Raw genomic sequence first — 11,536 nt, forward strand, 5'->3', positions numbered from 1 at the left:
TGCACACGAACAAATGGCGACTTCTTACAACAGAGTAACCACTATAGCCAAAGGAGATGTAACAGTGTTATCGCTGTTTACAATAGCATCGCCACGGCCCCAGTAGCATTCCTCTTGCACACAGAAGTCATTGTCTGATGTTATGTTGCTCATGTGTAAGATATAGCAATTTCTTCCTAATACCACGTGTCTAGAGTACACCGTCCGCACACTATAAAGGCTGATATATGCGACATCAATCCACTCCCCTACAGAGCACGCTAGGGAATGGCTGATAAACACATTGATCCTTCTCCTTAATACTCATGGAATAACACTTCTTGTGAGAAGCGGCAGTAATTCGGTAATATCTATATCCGACTGCATGTGTGAGAACACAGTTCCAGATTGGGATACAAATGTTTCAAAAAAAAAAAAAAGTGTATGAAATCTTAAGGGACTTAACTGCTAAGGTCATCAGTCCCTAAGCTTGCACACTACTTAACCTAAATTATCCTAAGGACAAACACACACACCCATGCCCGAGGGAGGACTCGAACCTCCGCCGGGACCAGCCGCACAGTCCATGACTGCAGCGCCCCTGACCGCTCGGCTAATCCCGCGCGGCACAAATGTTTCACTTGCTTTAATACAGCGCTTCTGTTTAAGGGGCTCCGGAATGCCCTATACTTGCAATGTTAAAATAACGCTTATAAATTACATCTTTCCTCACAAAGTATTTGAGGTAGGAAGTTGAACTTTTTACAGATTATTTATTGGAATATGGGCTACAACTTAACACAGGGATTTTACAAAATTTTAGTTCAGTTATTAAAGATGATTTTTTTCAATTGTAATGAAAATTCACAACATTTTTTTGCAATTTTTTATTTATATATTCAAAAATATACAGTTTTTTGGAAAAAGGCTGTGTTAAATTATGCAGAAGGTACTGTGTAACATTTACTGAAAGTTTGAAACAAATATGTTTGGAAGATCCTTAGAAAACATGTAATTAGTATGAGAAAATAAAAGTTTTGGGAATCGAGCGACAAAGATTGGATTAACTTTTTAGTGCATTCCAGGTCCATAGGATGGATTATCTTCATCCTCTGCAAACTCCTCCTCCAGCTTCCTCTTGTTCCTCCTCCTGTTTACTCTTGCTTGTATTTCTAGACTCTTTACAGCCCTGTCTGCAGCCCGAAGGCGTTCCTTGTCTAAAGCAAGCATCGCTCGTACCATGTTAGAACCTATCTTCATTCCCATATTTCTAAATACCTTGCACCTTACAGTGTTGCCATCATTGAAAGTCGCAACAGCATCATACACACCCAAGTGAAGTGTTTCTATTCCAACAAATACAGTCTTGGGGATTCTCGACCATATAACACTATTTACACTTTCATTGGGGTTTTGAGTTTTTCCGTGAATACACTTTTTCAACAGTTCAGGTGCTGCTAAGTCTCTGAAAATAGGTTTTATCACGTCCATTATTGCATGAGGCAGACTATGCTTCTGAGTGTACACTTCACCAGTTAGCAATCCTTTGTTATATTTACACCAACTGTCTTCTTCTTTGGGACACAAGCTATGTTGGGGATTTTCATCGTCTTTATTGTTTACAGTAATAACACATACCTTTGGCTTTCCAACATTTCTCCTTTTCTTAAAAGCCTTCAGAGGATTTCTAATAACTTTACTTTTACTCATTATTATACTTCAACAAAACAGAGACTCAAGAAACAGAATTAATTACGAATATTTTCGAGGTAACGACAGAGTAAGTAAACATGAAACAATCGACAATCACACCAACGATATTTATTGAACCATCACAGGTTAGCCACAACACATACTTTATCTCACATCACTAAAATGTACCTGATGAACACGGACGTTAATAATAACACCATTTGACAGCAGTTTAACAGCGCCACAGTAGGTCACGCCCATGTAGAACACATTTCAAAAAAAATTTAAAAATAGTTGTAGTCTTCGGAATTGAATAAATTATATATCTATTAAAAGGTAATAGTCTGCAGATTCAGAAAACGCAAAAAAGTAAAAATTGAACTTTTCATGATTTTGAGCCTTTCCGGAGCCCCTTAATACTTACATCGCCTCTTTTGAAGTATGTGTTACGGAAACCCATGTAGCTTACAGGGGTAGGGAAGGATTAAAACTGAATGTCGCCAGAGCATAATCTTTAACCTTTTGTTGGTACTGTGTGGCCGGTTACCCCCAAACCACCTCAGTTCCCCACATTTCATGGTATTTTTCCTCTAATTTTATGTATTCTCAGCCAATTTACCTAATTTTGCAAGTTTTTTTCGCGATTTTACATATGACGGGGTTAAAGCCGAAGTGGTGTAAGTCACGTTTTTAAAATTATTGACTTAAGCGCTGCAGTACAATTTTGAAATATAGGTCTGTTAAATGGAAGAATGGTGTAACTCACAGTTTTGTTCTTATCCCCATAGATGACGTTAGCAGTTTCACTTGTGAATGAAACGACCGCTTTGTTTACAAGCATTGCGGTGCAAGTCTGACTTACGCCATTATTCCTCTAAGTGCTTCTAAGGTGTGCTTTCGTACTGTGTAGTTTACGTGTTTCGGTGAAGATGGATCCTCAATTTGATGAAGACACAAGTAGTGAACCCAGTATGTTGCAAAATGTAGGATCTACTGATGATTATGATCCTTCAGAGAATGAAATGTTTGGTTCTTCAGGTAAGTTTAACTCACGTAGTCTATCATTTGGCCAATTACATTAATCTGTCTTTGAAGTTTAACAATGATTGGCCTATAAAAGTAATTTCACTGAAAATAATAGCAAACGTGGTGCGCGAGCTAAACGATGTAGCATAATTTCTGCACAACAATTTGAAAAAATAGTAACAGTATTGATACACAACCTCAAAACGTCGTAGCATAACATTCGGAAAATAATTATGCGTGTTTGTTTGGTTGCAGAGGAAGAAGTGGAAATAACACAACAAGAATTACCAAATCGAAGTAGAAAAAGTCAAAAAAGAGGGAGTACGAAGCAGGAAAGAAGGAAAAAAAGAAATTTGGGTCAGGCTTATGAAACTAAGGAAGGGGGAAAGATTCCTGAAAAGACGTTCTCAAACATAAAGTGTAACTGCAGATTAAAATGTATAGATAAGATATCAAAAGTGGCACCAGAAGTTCATTAGAAACATTTTGGAATTTAGGTTCTTTTTCCTGTCAGAATGCTTTTCTATGTGGGTTAATTAAGCAAATAAGTCCTCAACACAGGCGTCCTAGAGATGGGTCAAGACAAACGAGGAAGTGGGATACCCGTGAACAAAATCTCTGATGAAAGAATGGATATTGTCCAGAAGCATATTTCATCATTCCCCTCATACCAGTCTCATTACACAAGAGCTCAAAATCCAAACAGAAAATATTTGTCCCCTGACCTTAATGTACGTCTTATGTATAACTTCTACAGAGAATACTGCAAAGAGAAAAAAAATTACCTGTTAAAGAGCCCATTTATCGCAGATGTTTCAGTCATAACTTCAACTTGCACTTTCATGCTCCACGTAACGATACCTGTGTGAAGTGTGACAAGTACAAAATACAGATGTCCACTTTAGAAGATGCAATAGAAGGAAAGAACGAGGAAGTACAACACGAACTTCATCTTCGAAAGGCGGAGGCTGCTAGAACATCCATGAAATTAGATAAAGAAAAGTCACAGAAAGATAAATTGTATTATGCCTTCACTTTTGACTTGCAGAAAGCTCTACCATTCCCCAGACTGACCACTTCTGTGGCCTATTATAAAAGAAATATGTACTTATACAATCTTGGCTGTCATGAGCTGTCAACTGATGTTGGCTTTATGTACACATAGGATGAGACAATGGCCACACGTGGGTCACAAGAAATAGGTTCTTGTGTTACAAAACTTATTACTACAAGAGCTTCAGCTTCAAAACATGTTGTCATGTATAGTGACACTTGTACGAGGCAAAATAGGAATTTGAAATTTGTATTGTGTCTCATGAAATTGCTTCACACCAGTGTTAACATCGACATTATGGACCATAAATTTATGGTTAGTGGCCACTCCTATCTCCCTAATGATTCAGATTTTGGATCTATAGAATCCTATGCAAGAGGTAAAACAGTTTATGTTCCTGCTGATTGGTGCTCCATAATCGCAAAATCAAGAAGAAACAAAGCTTTTATTGTTACGCAAATGTCAGGTGAAGACTTCAAGTCTACGAAGAATCTTGAACAAGCTATTACAAGAAGAAAACAAAATGTCGCTAAAAAAACAGTGTCGTGGCTTAATATGCAGTGGATTCGTTTACTGAAGAACGAACATTTTATGCTCTATTACAAGGGGACTCTTAATGAGGATTTTCCATTCTCCGCTCAAAAAGCCAGCCAAACCAGGAAGGCCAGTTTCACTTGGACGTATTGCTATGGAAAATCTATACCATGGACCAAGACCTGTTACCAAGGAAAAGAAAAGGGACATGCTAGATCTTCTACCATACATTCCACCCATCAACCATGCTTACTTCCAGGGACGTACAACGGCTGAAGCAACAGTAGATGATGCAGGCCCGCTGGATGTTGTTGATACTGAAAGTGACTGAACATTGTCATAGCTAAGAAAGGATATTTCATTGTACTGCTCTTAGTTATTTCTTAAATATATCATTTGTCATTAAAAATACCTTTTGGTTTTATTTAAATTTACTGCAAATACAAGATTGGTTAAAGGCAAAATGTTGTAAGTCATTTGGGCCCTTCAAAAGACACATGATTTTATCTTAAACCGTTTTCAATTATGAACAAATTGAAACAATGACACCTTCCTGTGATGTAAAACACAAAAAAGTGGTATTGATTTCTTGTGGAATTTATTATAATGCTTCTCACAAAACCTTCTGTTTCTCAAAATGCATGAAACATCACTTACACCACTTTGGCTTTAACCCCCTCATATATCGTCGTATTTCTCTCCATTTTATGTATTTCCCGTCAATTTGTCGTAATTATACCAGGTTTTCCTCGTTTTTTCCCATCTCATGTCATTTTTCATATTTTTTCGATATATATGGTTACATTGCTGGCATACCCATGCGTTGTTTGATTTTATAAGAGGATGTTTGCGTGTCTTATTCACCAGCCTACTAAAAATCGTAAGGATTCCCCCCTTGCCCAATGATGTATATGCATGCATTTTGGATAGAACGATCATGCAAAGTATAGTAAAACTCGCTTCGTACCTAGATGAGGCTCAACGAGCAACGAGTAGTGCAGATTGGAAACTCGAAGTCTGGAAACAATTCTATGTACTGCTGCGACACATTAGAGAGCTTATCTGCAGACTCATGTAGCGATGCACTTGATGGAAACTCAAAGCCTGGCACAGCTCTACATGTTCATTTGACTTCCACCATACCGTGCAGAAATCTGCAACACTGAGCTGACATATGCGCTGAGTTGATTTCTGCTGCTTCTCTGATATTTTTCCCATAAGTATATGCTTTTATTGCTTGACATCTACAAATTGTAGATTTCGGGTAATTTTTTAGTAATAAGTTGTCATTAATTGACAGTGTGTCGACTTCATTTAGCATCCTGGACGTAAGAGTTTCCCTTCCCCCTACCTATAGAGTACGTCTCCCTGGCAGCGTAATTTATAGATGAACAACTAGCATTTTACGAATTCGAACCACAACTGTCCGCCACTGAAAATTCTACACACATACGTACAGAGACTATCCATGCGTATTACCAATCTCGAAGCTTCGATTTCAAGTTCTACGTTATTTTCGATTGTGTGGAGCCCTGCAGACAGCGAAAAATTCTTCTCAAAGTTATTCTACAGGGAATGTAAGCACATTAGAATACCTCCTGCCAAAGAGCATAACATATTTGATGAAACTTATATTACCGATATTTCGTAACAATATTGTCTATATTGTGCAGTGGTAAACAACAAACCGAGGCAAACTGTTGCGCCTACCACACCTTCTATTATACTCTTAAAAACCCACGACGACGGCACATTGTCATCCCAGTTCCGCTATTTTGTGTGCTAGATATCTGTTGGATGATGAGAGGCGATCCTTCGTGAGTATTATTTTTATACACAACACAGAACTGTACATCAGTCTGAGGTGCAGTATAGCACTGTACTCGAATGCCCCCAGTCATTCACAACCATATATTGTACACAGATGCAGTGCATTTGCTGTATTTTCTGTGTGTCTTTGTCTATGCGAATGACGAGGATGGCCCCCTTAAACCTGAGCCAGTACTCTCGGTGGTATGTCCATGTTTGAACCCTATCCCAGACGTACTGCACTGCGGATCATTCACTAGACACCATTATCGATATGATGCGTGATGGGCCCACCTTCGAACCATGTCCCGGACCTATCGCAGACACCATTCCGGATATAATGCGCGGTGGATCCACATTGGAAGACTAACTCAGGCCTACCCTGGGTCCTGGGATCCATCTGCAACACACTCATAGACATAGGCATACAGAAAATAGAGCAAATTCTCTGCATCTGTAAAATATATGGCTGTGAGTGACTAGGCGCATTCGAGTGTAGTGCTCTACTATACCATCCGACTAATGTGCTGCTCTAACTTGTACATAACAATAATACCAACGAATGATCCCTCCATCCAAAGGACATCAAGCACAAAATAGCGTAGTTGTGATGATCATGTGCCGTTTCGCGGATCTTTAAGAGTATAATTGTAGGTGTGAGAGGCGCGGCAGGATTCCTTGGGTTGTTGTTATTACTGGAGAATCTAGACAATTTTTTACGAAATATCGGTAATATAATTTGCATCGAAGACGTTACGCTCTTTATCAGGAGGAAACTACATGTGCTTATATCCCCTACAGAACAACTATGCGAAGAATATTTCACTGTTTTCAGGGCTGTAGCGCTGTCGAAAGTAACGTACAAGTGGTGAAAATTGAGACTTAGAGATTAGTAATGTGCATGCATACACTCTGTACGTAGCGGAGGACAGCTGCGGTTCGAATGCATAACTTGCTAATCGTTCGTCTCTAAATTACGCTGCCGGGGACACCCACACTATAGGTATGGAGAAGGCAAACTCTTACGGTTCAGGATACTAACTGCAATCGACATACTGTCAACTAATTATAACTTATTAGTAGGGTAAAAAAATGTCCGAAATCTACAGTTCGTAGATGTTCTGACAGGATTGTGTGAACGTATCGAAGTTGTAGGGTATAAACTTATGGGAAAAATATAAGGTGAGCAACAGAAATCAACTCTGCACACATGTTAACTCTCTGTTGCAGGTCTGTGCACGGTAGAGTGGAAGTGAAATGAACATGTAAAACTGTGCCAGACTTTGATTTACCATCAGGTGCATCGCTACATGAGTCGACAGGTAAGCTCTCTAATTGTTTCCAGACTTAGAGTTTCCAATCTGCACCATTTGCGGAGCCTCATCTAGGTCCAAAGCGAGTGTTATTATGTTTTATATGACCATCCTGTCCAAAATGCATGCATGTAGATCATTGGCAAGAGGGGAACTTTTTAAATTTTTTAGTAGCCTGGTGTAAGAGGCACAGAAATATTCTTGTATAAAGTGAAACAACGCATGGGTATGCCAACAATATAACCATATACATATGGGAAGCCATCGTTAAAAATTCGTAAAATGACATGAAACTGGAAACAAATCGAGCAAATCCTGGTATAATTACGACAAATTTACGCGAAATTCGTAAAATGGAGAGAAATACGACGATATACGTAAAATCGAGAAAGTAATTGCAAAATTTCGTAAATTGGCTGAAAATACATAAAATTAGAGAAAAGTACCATAAAATGCGGGGTACTGAGGTAGGTTAGGGGTACCCGGACACTCAAGACCGAGCAGAGCTTAAAAACTATGCTCTGGCGACATTCGGTTTTAACCTTCCCCTGCAAACTACATAGGTTTCCTGATTTGGTATATTATAAATGGTTTTTGAAAGCCTGCGACTGTAGAAACAATAGGTTTGTTTATTAATAAATAAATCTTCTGCTACCAGTCACGATTTTTCTTTATTTTACTTTTCGCACGACGCGTTTCGAGAAATAATTCCTATTTTCAAGTGCGTTTTTTTGTGTGTATTAAGTCATACCTTTTGACGTTGTTAGTGTGTCTGAGTCTGCTTCATTTCGTTGACTTTTACTGCAATATATAAGAAACACGCGAATTTTTATTTGGGTATCAATTCTTTTTGTGAAGTTAGTGGCGAAATTTAGAAAAATTTGTACTTCTAGTTTTATAATGGTCCATTTGTGCAGAGTCTCACACACACTAAACATCACACACAACTTGTTGTACACTTTACACATCGAAAATATCTTATGTAAACAAAACAGTTACAAAGATCTTCTTACAGGTAGTCTACAGAGATAACATTATAGGTCTTCCACAGATTATATGTTTTTGTACAGAGTTTATTTATCTTAACAATTTGGCTCATAAATTACTTATATTTATTTTACAATTGTGCTTATTTCTATGTTTTACTATTTTTATTTAAGTACCTTATCGAAACATCTGAAGAAATTCACTGATTCACTCTCCAGTTTTTCATTTAATATTTTATCTTCACATTTTCTCTAATGTGATTATATCTCCAGTTCTTCAAGTAAATCCATTTTGTGTCCTTTATTTAGTCGGTGGAGTACTTCGACATTTTGCTCTATTTTTCCAAATGGGTATCCTGTATTATGTATGCGTGTTGCTATTGCTGATGTAGTGTGTTTGTTGTGTGTGTATTCTCTAATGTGCTCTGTGTACCTTGTGTTGAAATTTCGGCCAGTTTGTCCTATGTAGAACTTGGAGCACTCCTGGCATGTTACCTTGTATATTCCAGAGTCTGAATATGGATCATGACTACACTTCATATTATGTATCAGTTTTTGTTGTAGTTTATTAGATGTAGAAAACCCAATTTTTACTCTGTGATTTTTGAAAACATTTGCAATCTTCTGTCATACATTGCCTATGTATGGGATACTAGATATACATTTGTTTTTCTCTTTTTCTTTTGTGGTGCAGTTTGTACCTGGGTTTACTTCACTTTGTCTAAGATTGTGTCAACTATGGAAGCATTGTAATCATTGGCAACTGCAATCTTTTTCACTGTGTTTATTTCTTGTTGCATATTTTCTTGGTTCAATGGTATTTTTGTTGCCCTATGCAGCATTGACATGTATGCTGCCTGTTTATGGATATTTGGGTGACATGAGGTTGCAGGGATTGTGGTGTGAGTCATTGTGTTTTTCCCATAAATTTTGAATGTGAACGCGTTGTTGTATCTTGTAATATTTAGGTCTAGAAAGTTCATACTTTTATTTTGCTCATGTTCCACTGTAAATTTGATTTTCTCACTTAGATTATTGAAATGATATAGAGTGTCTGTGATGTCTTTGGTATCCCATTTCACTAACAGTAGTGTCTCTTCTACATATCTCCTATAAAATTCTATTTTCTTTAGGCAAGGTTTTTGGCTGTCAAATAATTTTTGTTCTAAGTGATTTATGTATATGTCAGCTATGGTACCGGATATACATGATCCCATTGCTAGGCCATCTGGTTGTTTATGAATGTTGTCATTAAAGGTAAAGTAGTTGTACCTTAGGGTTAGCTGAAGGAGTCCCATTCTTGTGTTGCATAAGGTTCTTTTGTATTACTGTTAGAGCTTCTTGTATGGGTATGTTTGAATAAAGATTGGTGATGTCAAGTGATGTAAACTGTGCATCTTGGTGGAGTTTCCTGGTTTGTAGTTCTTTAGCTAGAATCATGCTGTTTTTTATGGAATATGTTGTTTCATATGTATAATTTTTCATCAGTATGTTATTCAGTTTTTGTGACAGTTTGTATGCTGGGCTATTTATAGAGTTGACCACGGGACGTATCGGGTTTCCATTTGGTGTACTCTTAGGCGTGGTGCTTTTAGATTCATACATGTAAGATATTTCTTTTCAGTTTCTGTCAACAGGAAATGTGTGTTCTTTAATTGTTCCTTAATTTTACTTTGAAATTGTTTAGTTGTGTCTTTTTCAATATGCTGAATATTATTAGCAGCAAAAAATTCATTTGTTTTGTCTATGTATTCTTTTTCTTTCATCACAACTAATGTATTACTTTTGTCTGACTTTAAAACTATGGACTGGTTGTTTTTCAGTTTATTATTTATAGATTTTAAAGTTTTTGTATCATTTATTGTCTATTTAGATCTAAACTTATCATTATTATTTCTTTCTCAAGAAGATTGCTTACTTTGTGACCTATTTCTGCTTCTGTATTTGAATTTAATTTTGCAGCATCTGCTGCACTTTTAGTTGCAGCTATAACATGTTTCAGTGTATGGTTGTTGAGGTTAGGTTTTATATTGTATTTTAGAAGATCTCTGTAAGTGTTTTGTTTACATAAGATATTTTCGATGTGTAAAGTGTACAACAAGTTGTGTGTGATGTTTAGTGTGTATGAGACTCTGCACAAATGGACCATTAGTAAACTTTAAGTACAAATTCTTCTAAATTTCTCCAACTAAAAATTCGCGTGTTTCTTATATATTGCACTAAAAGTTAACGAAATGAAGCAGACTCACACAAACTGACAACATCAAAAGAAATGGCTTAATACACACAAAAAAAAGCACTTGAAAATGGGAATTATTTCTCGAAACGCGTCGTGATAACCATTAAAATAAAGAAAAATCATGACTGGTAGCAGAAGATTTATTTATTAACAAACAAACCTATTATTACATAGGTTTTCGTAACACATACTTAAACAAAGGCGATATAAATCTTACATAGATCGCTATATTAAAGTAGGTAAAACAAATATATCCCAATCCAGGAATGTGTTGTCACTCACGCAATTAAATACAGATATTACCGATTACAGTTGGTTCTCACAAGTAATTTTATTCCATGAGTGTTAAGGAGAAGAATCAATGTCTTTATCAAACGCAAGCCATTCCCTAGTGTGTTCTGCAGTAGAGTGGACTGATGCAACACATATTAGCCTTTATAGTGCGAGGAGGGTGTACCATAGTGACATTTTGTTAGGAGCAAATTGCTTAATCATCCTACATATGAGCAAAATTACGTAACATCAGACTGTGTCTTCTGTTTGCAAGAGGAATGCTGCTGGTGCCGTGGCGATGCTATTGTAAACAGCGATAACACTGTTACATCTCCTTAGACTATAGCAGTTACTCTGTCGTAAGAAGTCGCCCACTTCCACTATGTACTATCCATCGGAGCAGTATTTGCAATTATAGGAAGTGTTATTCAATGACAACCATTCTTTACAGGATTAACAATGAACAATACAGAATTAAAAATTCAATTTACAATTATATTGTTGCAGAAGAAACTGAGTAGCACCGTGGTGTAGTGCTTATGATACTAAACTGTTACATGGAGGGTCGTGAGTTCAAAATTCACCTGGACTGTACAATTTTAGTTTCTATATTCTGTTCGAGTACATTCTA

Source organism: Schistocerca nitens, chromosome 3 (assembly GCF_023898315.1).
Source record: "Schistocerca nitens isolate TAMUIC-IGC-003100 chromosome 3, iqSchNite1.1, whole genome shotgun sequence".
Classification (NCBI taxonomy): Eukaryota; Metazoa; Arthropoda; class Insecta; order Orthoptera; family Acrididae; genus Schistocerca; species Schistocerca nitens.